We start from the raw sequence: 12,977 nt of genomic DNA, 5'->3' as shown, positions 1-12,977 counted from the left end.
CTCTGTCATATTGTTTAGTTTTAGGTAGTCCTGCAAGGAGCAGAGTTGGACTTGATCATGCTTATTGGTCCCCTCCAACTTGTGATAATCTATGATTCTTTGAATGCTGCAAAGTCAAACTGTTCAATAATAGGAAGTAGCAGGCTAACCAGAAAACTTTTCCCAGGGGCACCTTGCTTTGCTCCATGATTAGGATGGAGAGGCTCAACTAATGAGTAAACATTCTGTTTTTCCTTCATTGCTCACTGGCTTCAGGCTTTATTCAGCACACTGTTTTGGAGAGAGAGAAAATTGTTCATAGGTTTTTCTATGGTGTTCAGCTCTGTAACATACGGGCACTCCATAGGCACTAGATAAATTCAATTTTCACCCTATTCCAGCAAGCTGAAAGGTTGGTGCTGCCTTATCTAACAAATAAGGAACAGAAATAGCAGAACTCAGAGCTTTCAGAAAACTTGGATGCCACTCCTCACTGACATTAGGTAACATTTTTAGTGTGCAATGCTTCTCTATGACAATATAATCCTGCTGAGAACCCAGCTATTTGCATGAGCCTCCACAGAAGTTTCTAGTTTGCTTAGAAAACATAGCCAAGGGGTTGGAAGTTTCCCTTTTCAAAGAGACAATGTGAAGCTTTATCTGGAAAACCTTCTTTCTGAAATATTTCACAGCATTTCATATTCTTAGGACAGTCGGTCAGATAAACAGTGAGCTAATTAGCCAAATAGCTGTACTATTACTGTGTAACAAATGCAGACCTGGGTAGGAGAAACGTGAAGCTCGGGCTGGCTCAAAGTCTGTTTCTCAAAGTTCTTTATCATAGAAAGAAAAGTTCCTGATAATTATAACACGAACAATTAAATGGTGACGTTCTAACTCCATTACAAGGAGCACATAAGAAAAAAATAGCCTAAATTCTGCAGCACAGTATAATGCTGTCAAACATAATCCCTGGGCAATGTAATCAGGTGCATGAGCAGAAATGTAACAAAATGATCTTATTTCAGCATGTAAAAAGTTTTGGAAGGTAAATATTATGTGTAGCTTCAACTAAGTATTGCAGGAAGCTGGTGATGACTGTATTAATATAGTGTGCAAAAGCAGCAACCTGCTACTTGCCAAATTTAAGATTTGAAAGGAGAAATTTCAGCAATGTTCATGTTCTTCCCCATTTCTTCCCTATCTCTCTGCTGTTTCAGATATTCACCTGGTGCACAACACGTTCTTCACTGGAGGATGCCAGCTGTCTCCTCCACCAGCATCTTTAGCCAGTACCTGCCTCAGCAGGTGGGCAGGTGCTGAACTGACTTCAGGCTGACAATATGGGATGTGCCTCAGAGAAAAGTCTTCTCATATTCTTCCCTTAACATATATACTCTGTGCAGTGAAATCCTTATAACAGCCCAAAATGACTCAGATATGTAACCAGATGACAGCAAGGGCCTCACAGAGGAATTTGCTTCAGACATGTAGACAAGCTACATCAGGATGAATGCTTAAAACAAACACATTCAGCTTGGTCTAGAAAGTATTTCAGCATGAGTAAAGCACTTCAATCACAGAGAGGGGGTGCTGGATTATGGGATCATTATTTTACCCCAGAATACTCATGAGGCATGTCCTTCTGCTGGCTTCACCTAGCAATTATCTAAGGATACAACATAAGGAACTTCCCTTTTCCTATCACAGAGATCATATCTGGACTGCAAGAGAATGGCACTTTTTTTTTCAGGCCACATATGGTAGGTTATCATTAAGAAAACAGATTGTCATCACTAGTACAGGTCATACCATAAGTTTTCTGCTGCATATATTTTGGCATTTTAAAAGTCTGTCTTCCCTTAATAGTATTCAATGGGCATGATGTTCTCAGGGTACAGAGGTGGGACCAGTGCCAGCTGCAGCACAAGACCATATTATTTTAGGTTGGATCCTGGAAAAGGCCCCTTATCAGAACCAAACCCTGCTCAAAGACAGCTGCCATTTGTCTCCCTTCCTCCTGAAACAAACATTTTTAGAAGATTTCTTAAATATTGTTTACTTTGACATTAAGGGTCCTTTTCAGTTTGGTCAACTGCCAAATCTAAGACTTAAGAAGGAGGAAATGAAAATGCTTTAAGAAAACTGTAAGAGAGAACTGCTGGAGGAAAAAAGGTTGTCTAGTTCTGCAAAGAATCTTCATGTTGACATACCAACATAACATGTGGCTCCTAATTGAGCTGCCTCTTTCTGAATGTGGATGACCCAACTGGCCACCATACATGAAATAGCACAGTCCAAAGAAGGAAATTGAAACTTCCTCAACTTCACCTTGACTAATCATTTTCAAAAAAGATTGCCTAAGGCTTTTTTCCCCATTTGGAGTCTTGTATAACTTGTCTGAGATGACTTGTTGACAAGCTGATACACCCTGACCCTTCCCTGCCTCATTTAGGTTCAACCAAACCCCTTCCTAAGCCTGATATGTCAGTTCATATAATCATATTTCGTTTTTATTTTTCCCACCCTTAGGATCATTCGTTCCCTTCTCCAAGATGAAGCAACTTCTCTGAACTGAGTTTGCTTCCTCAACTTGCTCCCATCCTTCATCTCCAACCATGACAGATTGCAAGCTCCTTACCTCAAGCATCTCCTTAAATAATCTCCCTTCACCCGTTAACTCCCCTCCCCTTCAACAATCTCCAGTACGAGGCTTTTATCTATCTGACAACTCTTCTACCAAAATATCAGCAAAAGCAAAAAAAGAAAAGTATGGGTAACTTGTGTTATTTTGTACTCATTTGCTCTCAGAGAAGGTGCAAACTCAACTGTCCTAGCACTCATTTATGGTCTGCCAGCTCCCTGTTCTTCTAAGCACACAAGATGCTAGTATGTACTACATCTGAAATGTCAACAGGGAGATGCAACAGAACAGTACTAAACTTATAAAATAATGTGCTGTTTTTAATAAAATCATACCAAGATAGTCAACAGAAAGTTCTATTAATTCCTGAATTCACAGTACTGCTGTGAATACTATTGATGGTCTGTGCCAGAGTTGACTTCACCCTTTTAAATACACTTTTGATTAGCTATTATTTTTAATGGATTAAAATTACTAATGAAAGGCACTAAAAATATCTTCATTGAAGAAATGTTAAGATGATCTGGTTTTAAGGAAAAAAACCAACCCAACTGATAAAACACATTTAATAGCAGTTTATATTTCTCTTCCCTTAGCTATACTTAAATTAAAACTTTTCTGTTGTTATTTACATGGAAAAAAGTGTCCCCTGCAGATCCTCACTACTAGCACACATGCTCTGGAACAGAGGAGAAAATGTCCTGGAAGCCTTGATAATATGTTGGCAGAACACCCTTGTTTTTAAGACGTTAAGAATTTATTTAACTTGTCACGGTATTTTTTTATGCTGCTGCACATTTTTCAAAGGACATAAAAAAAAAAAGAATGACAAGTGTGAATCCTGAAGACCCCTGCATTTGTTGCCAGAGCACATACACTCCTGTTATTGCTTTTCTTGTTGTTACTGGTTTTCTTGCTACATAATGCCTGTACGTGAACCATTACACTCAACACCACAGGAGACTATGAACACTACCCTCATATGAGAAGTCCTAAACCAAGTGCAATAAGAAAATACCGCAAGGAGGGCTACTTGCACTGTCACACAAACTAAGTCCAAAAGTTAGATAGCACACATGCACCCACCACATACTCTCAAGTATTATAGACTTTATAACGAACACTCACCAGTAGTTATATGGGAATGTAGGTTCTCTGACCTGCACCAGAGGCAGAGGCTTACATCAGACACTGAGAAAAACACAGTTTTGCTAAATTTGTACAATTTTTTATTCTCATCATGGACCCTGACTTAAAGCACATACTCCAGTAATTCCAATTTGTACTTTTGGTGAAAAGGGACACTTTCCCAAATGAGAGTTTAGATGAACATCTGGATGTTTTGTTCCACCCAACAGGACAATTATATAGATCCAAACTGCATTTTAAGTGCTTCTTACTTTTGGGAGATATCACTGAACATATGTCTGTCTGCTCACAGCTGGTAATCTGCTTCCTATGCGCTTAGCTAGCAAAGCTGGGTAGCGCAAGCACCTCCCACGTCAGGAACCAAAAATAAGGGCTCACCTCTCTGGTGATGTTTGAGGTGGCTTCTTCAAATCACTCTTCATAATCTTGGTCTAAGCCCTGCAGTCCTACTATCAACAACTTATGGGGTTTCCCTAAAGTTTTGAGAGCATAATTTTTACTTTGCTCCTACCCTTATCTCTCCCTGCTTCACAATCCTCTTAATGCCTTCATTGAGGCTTCATGGATATGAAGCTTTGTCAATTCATTTCGTATCCACCCCCTGAGCATAGCGATTTACTTTCCATAGCAACTGAGGTCACCAAAGAATTTGGGTCACAGTTACCCACATGCACAGAGTAATTAGCTCCTGAAAGCTTGAAGATTTTTTCAAATAGAAAGACTGGCTCAGGCTGAGCTTCCCTACGACTGAGAGCAAGTGCAGCTCAGAGTAATTCAATCTTGTAGGCCCCTTCTTGTGCATACAACAGCTCCGTTTTTCTAACACAAAATTCCACAGATACATTACCTCCAAAATGGGGCTTTGCTGGGTATTTTAAAACTGCAAGAACACAAGAAGGTTCAGTGGTATTACTGACTGAGAACCCTTCCCAGCACTGTTCAACAGCTCAAGCAAAAATCATCTGAAATGGTGGGTCTAATCTACCTCAGATAGCTCTTAAAAGTTCCTCTGATTATCATCCATCCCTGAAAGCCCTTTGGGCCTCCATTTTATTTGCATATTAAGTTGCAGACTAATGTCTGCTTTGCCTCTTTGTCATCAATAGTCTGTTTGCTGGACAGACAGTTAATATTTCCTCTGTGTTTCTGGTCCAGACCCTGCCAGGCACAGACCTTCCCTTCCCCAACACCCTGCAGCCCAGAGGCAACACCAAAGGCATCAGCAACTGACTCACATTTGGAAGTCTCAGTATCTCACAAAGCCAGCAGTTTCAGGGTTTGTTTTTTTTTTTTCTTTTTTTTGCTCACTTGTTTTAGGAGTTACAAATGCACAAAACATTTAAGCACCCACTGCTACCAATGCCCAGCTCCCAGCATGTCACTAACAGGGGGTCAAGACCGAAGAGGCACATGGAAAGCAGTGTGCAGTGGTGGGATGCACAGATTCTCTTGTGGCAGTGGTGGCACCAGGCCACCTGGGAAGGCCATGTGGCCTCCTGTGAGCTGGGAGTGTGTAATGCTACCTGGAGAGCTAGGGGTGGGGAAATCCTATTTCCAACAGTAGCTTTGAAAACCGACTGCAGCAGTCTGACACAGATGGCCATGGCTTTAGAAGTAACCAAAGGTCCTGGAAAATCTTTAATGTGTATTTAAGGGAGTTTCTGCTCTAAAAATCTTTTGAGTTTCATTCTATTTTTGGCACATGGTTTACTCAGCAACTTCAAGCACCTTGTGTTCAGAAACTCTTCTGTGTGTACACTTCTCCACTTGCCAAAGCAAAGTGTGTGACAAAGTCACACATACAGAGGAAAAAGATGTTCATGAAGGAAAGAAAGATGGGTTTTAGTGTTAACATAACAGCTCCGTTGCCTGAGCTTTGCAGGTTTCTTCTGTTGTAAATAATTTCCAGACATGGGTGGAATAACGCAAGTAACAATGTCAGTGACATGCACAAGTCAATAGTATTCAGAAGTAACAGCAACCATAGTATGAAAATTATTGTTAATCATTACCTACAAGGAAAATTCTTCAGAGGGGGTGATACAGGCTCAATACATACTTGCTTAGCTGGATACTGTCATGAAACTATCTTCTAGCTAACCTTTTGAATGTAATGATTGAAGAATATTAGGTATCCAATCAAGTTATACAGTAGCACAGGAAGATTTTGTGCGTGTGTTGAAAAAGCCTGTTTTAAATGTGTTGGAGGGACTGAAAGCTTTCCTTTCCTTCTCAACACACAGATATTCCCCACACAAATCATATCAACAAATGTGAATGTTGCACATTGTAAACTCTGCACTCTACAAATTGCTGTTTCACCAGTGAAGGCCCCTGTCATCCCAGTGCTTACATGAGCAAGCAAAACTGCACACACAAGTACACTAACATGCAGACAGTTTATAAAGATCCAGGGGAACAGGGTGTCTGGAACAGTATTCTGCCAGTGGAACAATCCTTTGATTCACTATCAGAAAATAAGCTTGAAAGACAGCTGAGGAACCTCAACAGTTGCTTCATAAAAAGTTCTAGGGGGAAAAAAAAAGGTTTTTTTGGCATTAGGGAGAGATTTCCTGTCCTATTCCATGATCTCACTAGCAAATGCTGTAGACACACCCCACCCCCAAGCCCAGTGAGCCTGGTTTCAAACTTCTTGGATTTGCTGCTTATTTTGTTAAAACAACTATTTCTATATAATTAATTAGAGCCTCCCGCCTCTTCCTTCTCCTCCCTGGATGGAACCTATTTATAGACCATGAGCTCACTGAGCCCAGCCAGCACAGCATATCTTTGAGTAAAAATGGAAAGAAAGACAAAAACTTTTCTATTTACTGGAAATTCCCAACATTCTTATTTTTGCTCTCCCTTTCTCTGAAACATTTACCTTAACTAGCTAAAAGCTAGCACACCAGATTTTTAAAGCATACTGTCTCAGAAGCAGAAGAAGCAACAGAAATTGTTTGCTCAGCTGATGTAAGTGATTAAGCCCCAAACCAATAAGGACTGGTCAACAAAACTGATTGTGTTTTTGCTTCTCCCATTTTATAAGGGACCTGCAGGCAGTGAAGCTATGAGGAGAAAGGGGATTTAGTGCCACTCAGTTTCACCTCCTTAGCTGATACACTCTCATTTTTAACAGATCAATTAGACTTATGGGTAATACACAAGCTATTTTTTTCTTTTTCCTCAGGTGTTGAGAACTGCTGAATTTAATTTCTTCGAGATATAAGAAATACCTCAGGAAACATCACCAAGATCCACTGTCCCCACAGAGCCATTGGGTTAGTCCCTTGTTCATCGTGGTATTGACCATGTTTCAGCTACAGTTTAGTCAAGCTTGGCTGTACAGCCCTTTCCTATGTGCAGCTACATGTGATCTGCTGGGAGTAGCTTAAAGGTCAGACTTCCACCTGCCCACACAACAATGCTCATCCACTGGAGCATTCGTGGGCATGGCCTGGGAGTTACTAGTAACATAAGGAATGCCCTTTAAATTTGGGCACAGTGGGCTGTATGACAAAGTTGTGTAATGCTTGTTATTTAGGATAAACTGATAGAGTGTCTCCCAAGTAGAGGATGGTAACCTGTTTTACAGTCATGGATGACCAGTGTCATTGTCGAGGCAAGTAATGGCGGGAGACACCAGACTTTCCATGGGATGTCTTTACTATGTCTCATAAAAGTTTGGAATAGAGATGACAGCCCTATTCTTGTTTTTATATTCTTTCCACAGACAGTGGTACAAAAGCAGTAACGGAGGAAAATAGTTCTCAGCAGAGCAAATATGTGCTTTTTGGAATCTGGCTCTTAATGACAAGTTTGCATTTCTGAGGCCACCTTTCTCCACTGCAGGAGCAATTAGCATCTGAGAAGTGACATCACTGCTGTAACCATCAGTCTGGGAACTCACACTGGGGCTCTGGCCCTTTCAGCTACCTCCATACCCCAGGGAATACACATTAGCTCAGGCTTGGCACTCACACCTCTTCTCAGCATGGGTGCTGCTGGTCCAGTCAGGATAACCTCAGGCTCCTGAAGGCCTCTCTAACTTCTGAACACCATCCAAACCAAACGTTTTCCCAGGAACAGAAAGCTCAAGTTGCCTTTTCCTTCACATCCCCTTGAGCCTCTAATGCTTCCTTAGATCCCACTGTAGAAGAACCACCTGAGCTGAAAAGGCTGCAAGAGGGAGGCCAGCAGCTACCTTAACTGCAAGCACTGGAAACTTCCCAAGGAAGTCTTCTGTTCTGCCATTTTCTGGGCATTTTGCTATTTAAGGCTTTGGAAGAGCACACAGGGGCTTGAGAGCTTCCACCAACCACTTTCTAACAACACTCCTTCTTAACCCTCATCTTGGGTTGGGGGAAAGTTTGGGAGGGGATTTCCCTGCTCCAACAGAAGAATAATCTGGGAAATGCTGGAAGAAGATCAGTACCAGCCCCAGTGTCAGTTTATTAGTTTTCTACCAAAAAAGGAAGAGTATTCTTTTCACGGGAAGGATTCAGTTGAAATTCTCTGTCCCTAGTGTTTAAGCAAAACCCATCTTGAGCAGGTTGTGGCAGGGAGCCCTGCTTGCACTTGGATTCCTTTCTGGTTTCTCTTGCAAATTGACCTTCTCTTTCATCTGTCCTTGCTAAGCAATGACAAGGTAATTCTAACAAGAGGAACTTCATTTAAGACTGTATTATGATCAGTCGTTTGTCATAAGTTGCTTGTTTGCTGTGTCACTTCCCCTCTTAAGAGGGCCTAGAAAAGTGAGGGCAAAAGAGCTGCCTACTTGTAGGATAGGGCAGATAATGACACATTGCAACTAAAAAAAATACTAAAAAATGCAAAGTAGCGAAGCATCAAGCTTGAAATACAGGAGAGTTTTGCAAGCTCAACTTACATACCACACAGTTCAATGGAATTCGTGTCTACAATTACCAAGAAATTACTATCATCCCAAGCCTGTATGAGTTCAACTCTAATAAAGACAAACAAACCCCATTCCAGTGACTTTGTTTTCACCTGTCCTTTGTAATCCTCACTAAAGAATCTGCCTCACAACTCCTTTTAAGCCACAAGTACATAACAAGTGTTTTCTATAGTAGAAAAATGTAATTATTGCCTGGAATAGAAAAGGGTAGAATTCCTTGCTTGGAACTCTCTGACTAAAACAATAAACAGGACCCTTTGCTCTTACTCTTCTTTGCATGCAGCATTTCAAAACTATGTGCAGTCACTGGGGAAAAGAGAGGAAAGAGAAAGCTAACATCAAACTTCATTTGAGGTCTACTGCTCACACTGTTTTCCAGCTGAGGCAGACACACAAATGTATACAGGTTTCAAGCTGGGATTAACCCACTGGCTCCACTCATGACAATAGCCCAATAATTTTTATTTTCTTGTCCACAGGCAGATCAGACAAGAAATGGGAAAAAGGACTGTATCAGAGCTGGTAAAATGTTACAGTGGGTCAGGTACATTCACAAACATATCTCATTTGCAGAGATTCCTAAAATTAATGCTGCTCCTACTGCCATACTCCTTGTCCTATAAATACATATGGATATATTTATGGCTGCTGCATTAAAGAAAAGACAAACTCAAAGGGGGTAATAAAAAAGCTGACACTTTTCCTCTTGGATCAACGTTCCAACACAACTGGCAACACCAATCATTCAGCTTTCAGAAGCTCTGACAACTCCATCAATTCCACTGAAAGTTTATTTTTTATTAAAAAATACTTTTTTTTTGTCTTATCTGGAGAAGAATTATAGACATACATGATCCCTGAATCGACCCAGTGTTGTCAGAAGTATTTATATTTTTGGTTTATTCATACTGTACCATTTTTCAAACAACTCAAGCTTTCTTCCTTACACACGCTCACACATGCACACACAAACAAGCAGTGCCCCATTCCTTAGCAAGGCACGAGGCAAAATGAAAAGGTAACAGTGGACTTGCAGCCAAGCAAAAGAAACTATTTCCTAGAGCCAAAATCAGTAACACATACACACACTGCAAATGACCCAAATGCAGCCACTTTACAGCAGATATTTTATGTCCTACAGGTTACCACCTTAAGTTGATACTATAGTTGACAAGCCAAGTACGTGCAGCTTACACTTACTTTTGCGGGGTCCTTTCAGTAGATTTACATACCCACCATTTATTTTGAACATGGATTTTCCAGTTTGATATTGGAAAGGATGGCAATTGTCACTTTTAATGTGAGTTCTAATCAAACAGGTCATTGATTACTTTTATTTTTGAGGACCATATTACGGGTTGCACGGCCAGCTTAGCTAAGGTTCCCAAGGGGAGCCACTGTCCCTTCACCAGTGCCCTAAAGGGTCTGGCCGAGTTGACTGACAGATAGGCAGACCTGGCTTACCAGCCCTGTCTCTAGTACAGAGACCACGGGTCCTGGTGCACTGTGATCATGGGTGTCCAGGTCCACGCAACGAAAAAGCACTGGATGGGAGCATACAGAGTTAGAGAGCCCATACAAGAGACTTGGGATCCTGCTGCCACTCCTGCTGCCCAGTTCTTGCAACACAAATCTAACCAAATCTAAAATTCAGCATCAAGAGGATGTAAATAAATCGGCATGTAACAGTACAACAGCATAACCCTGTATTTACTTCTATCATCTGTTCCCTTTCAGTAGGGACTGTTGGCTCTTCAAAGACTGATTACTGTTCAGCACATGCATAAGCAAAATGTGATTATCTTCATAGCCACACTGGGGCGCCTACAGAAAGATGAATAACCTCATGGTCCCAGTGATCTGTCTCCACAGTGGCCAAATTGAGTATCTGGGAAAGTGTACAAGAGTGGGACCAGCAATTCAGAGCTGTTTCCCCCAAAATACACTCCCTGGCTCCAACCGATTTTGTCCCAAAGGTGTCCTGATCTAGAATTAATTTCTTTGTACTCCCTAACCCTCTGTGGATTCCTCTTCAATGAACTTGCTTATCTCCCCCAGTAGCCATGGATGTTTTTAGCACCCATTTGATATTGTATTAAGAAGTTCTACAGCTTGACCACATATGGCCTGAAGCACCCCTTTCTTTTGTTTGCTTCTTACCACAAACAGTAGGATAGCAGAAAAAAATTAATTGCCCCCACCCCTACAAGTCCACATCTTTTGTTGCCATCTCTTGAAATACTGTTTTTCATTTATTCCAAGAGATGCAGAGCCCTCACTTTTTTAAAGGCACACAGATTCATTTTCTAGCATGATGCAGGCAACAGCCTTTTGCATCCACCAAAAGGACAACAAGTAAGCAGCAACAAAAATAATTGGGAAGCAAGATGGCCAGCTGAACTCCCACCTGCAAAGGCAAACTGAAAATGAACTCAGTAACTTCCTCTCCATTTGGAGCACTGGTCTGGACACTGTTCTCCAGCAGGATACCAGTGCAGGCCACAAGTGCCACAGCACCAGGAGCAGTTCCTGAGATAATAATGCAGCTAAATACAAAGCTGAAAACTTGGACTAAATCTAATCCAAAATCCACCTTCCCCAGGCACTTGCACCTTATTTCACATTTTGTACCTTTACTGGTCTGGTCCAATGGTTTTTCCAAGCACTCAGAGGTCCATGTAGACCACTGGATCATGAGCCAGCTCTGACAGGAAATACAACAGAGTAGCCCTTGCAAGAGACATATAAAACCAGTTGAACATGACACAGTTTTGTTTCTTCTTTGCATTCCTTGATTACATGTCTCATCCAGAAAAAGAAACCCACAATAAAAAGTAACCCTGCACACAGTTTCCAGCCTTAGGAATCATGAATTGCCACAATATTTTTTTCAAGTTAGACCAAAGATTTCTTGAAAAAATGAGACTTAGGTGCAGAATGGGAAAAATCAACGATCCACACATACCACAGCATTACAAAATGGCCCCTACTTAGTAATGCACTACCAGTTTACCAACCAAGATAAAACCTTTTTTTATAAAAATGTGAAGATACACCTTTTGAAAACACTATGCTATTAATATACTACTAAGCCTAAGGCAACATCCTTGTACTCACCATGTCCTTCAAGTTCCACATACAAAACCACAGTAAAATCCTGAGGAAAATAAAGACTAAGGGAAAAATCAGGTTTCTGACTCCACAATGATATAATTAAAAAGCAACCTTAAAAACTATTACAGAAAATATCTCTGACACACATCAGCTACATTCAGACGTAATTTAGATTGTGCTGGTCCTAAACAAAATAAAAAAGCTTTTCTCCATAAAACTGTAGAAACTGTTGCATTAAATGCTGTCCAAACACAATTATCCAGAAAAGATAAAAGTATTGAGAGTCAAAAAATCCCCATGTCCAGAATTATAATGTTCCTACAGTCTCCATATCATCACATGCACATCCAAAGTACATGCTTTTGTAATCTGTCAGCAGTGCCCTGCATTCCATTACACCTTTATTAAAAATAAATTAATGTGGATAAACATATATATTTTTATCTTTATTGCTCCCTCATGATCTGTGTGCATAGGAATGTTAAGAAACACTTAATAAGCCCAGTGCATTCTTGTGCATATGAGTCCATACTCTACAACATTGCAGGGAAAAATCAGACTGGGAAGCCAGTGAGAAAAGAAAGGGCTCTAGCATAAGCTTTCCTTCACTATGCTTAGACATATGTATGTATGTATATATGTGTTCACACATCTATCTCTCATTACTAAATCATGGCTGCATAGAAAAATTGAGGAACTGTTTTGTAATTATTACAGATAACCCATAGGTTATACATATTATAACAAGAAAAGCATCTCTTCAAAACATGCTTCTCGAAATTAAAATAAAATTTAAAAAGAATCAGAAATCAAATAAATGAACCAACACCCATTTTCTAGTGGTGTTTCTGAAAGCGTGGATAATATATGCCCACAGACACACAAAAGTTGTCTCACCGTATAAGGTATTAGTTACACTGAATACTGGTGTACTGAACTGCAACAGCTATTTACTCTTAGTGTTATAATGAAAAGCTTAAGTTAATAACGAGTTCAGGAAATAAATTCAAATGTCATCAGTTACACAGTTCAATGAAAATGCAAATGAAAAACCAGACAAACGAGAAAAATTAAAACCAAAACTGGATGAGGAAACACAATCAATAAAACCAAGCCTTGCACTCTCCCCCTTCTTCTTCCCTGGTGGTAATTTTCAAGTGTAAAAAATAATAT

The 12,977-nt window shown here is 40.4% G+C and overlaps 1 protein-coding gene across 1 annotated transcript in view; it reads right to left on the bottom strand.

Moving 5' to 3' along the window:
- ITGA9 (integrin subunit alpha 9) overlaps positions 1–12,977 on the bottom strand; it is a gene marked incomplete at both ends in the record, with an annotated part of 230,158 nt that overhangs the window by 58,888 nt on the left and 158,293 nt on the right. The window lies entirely within an intron of this gene.

The sequence above is a fragment of the Gallinula chloropus genome, assembly GCF_964237585.1.
Source record: "Gallinula chloropus genome assembly, chromosome: 2".
NCBI lineage: Eukaryota > Metazoa > Chordata > Aves > Gruiformes > Rallidae > Gallinula > Gallinula chloropus.
This window is presented reverse-complemented; position numbering and strand designations above follow the sequence as displayed.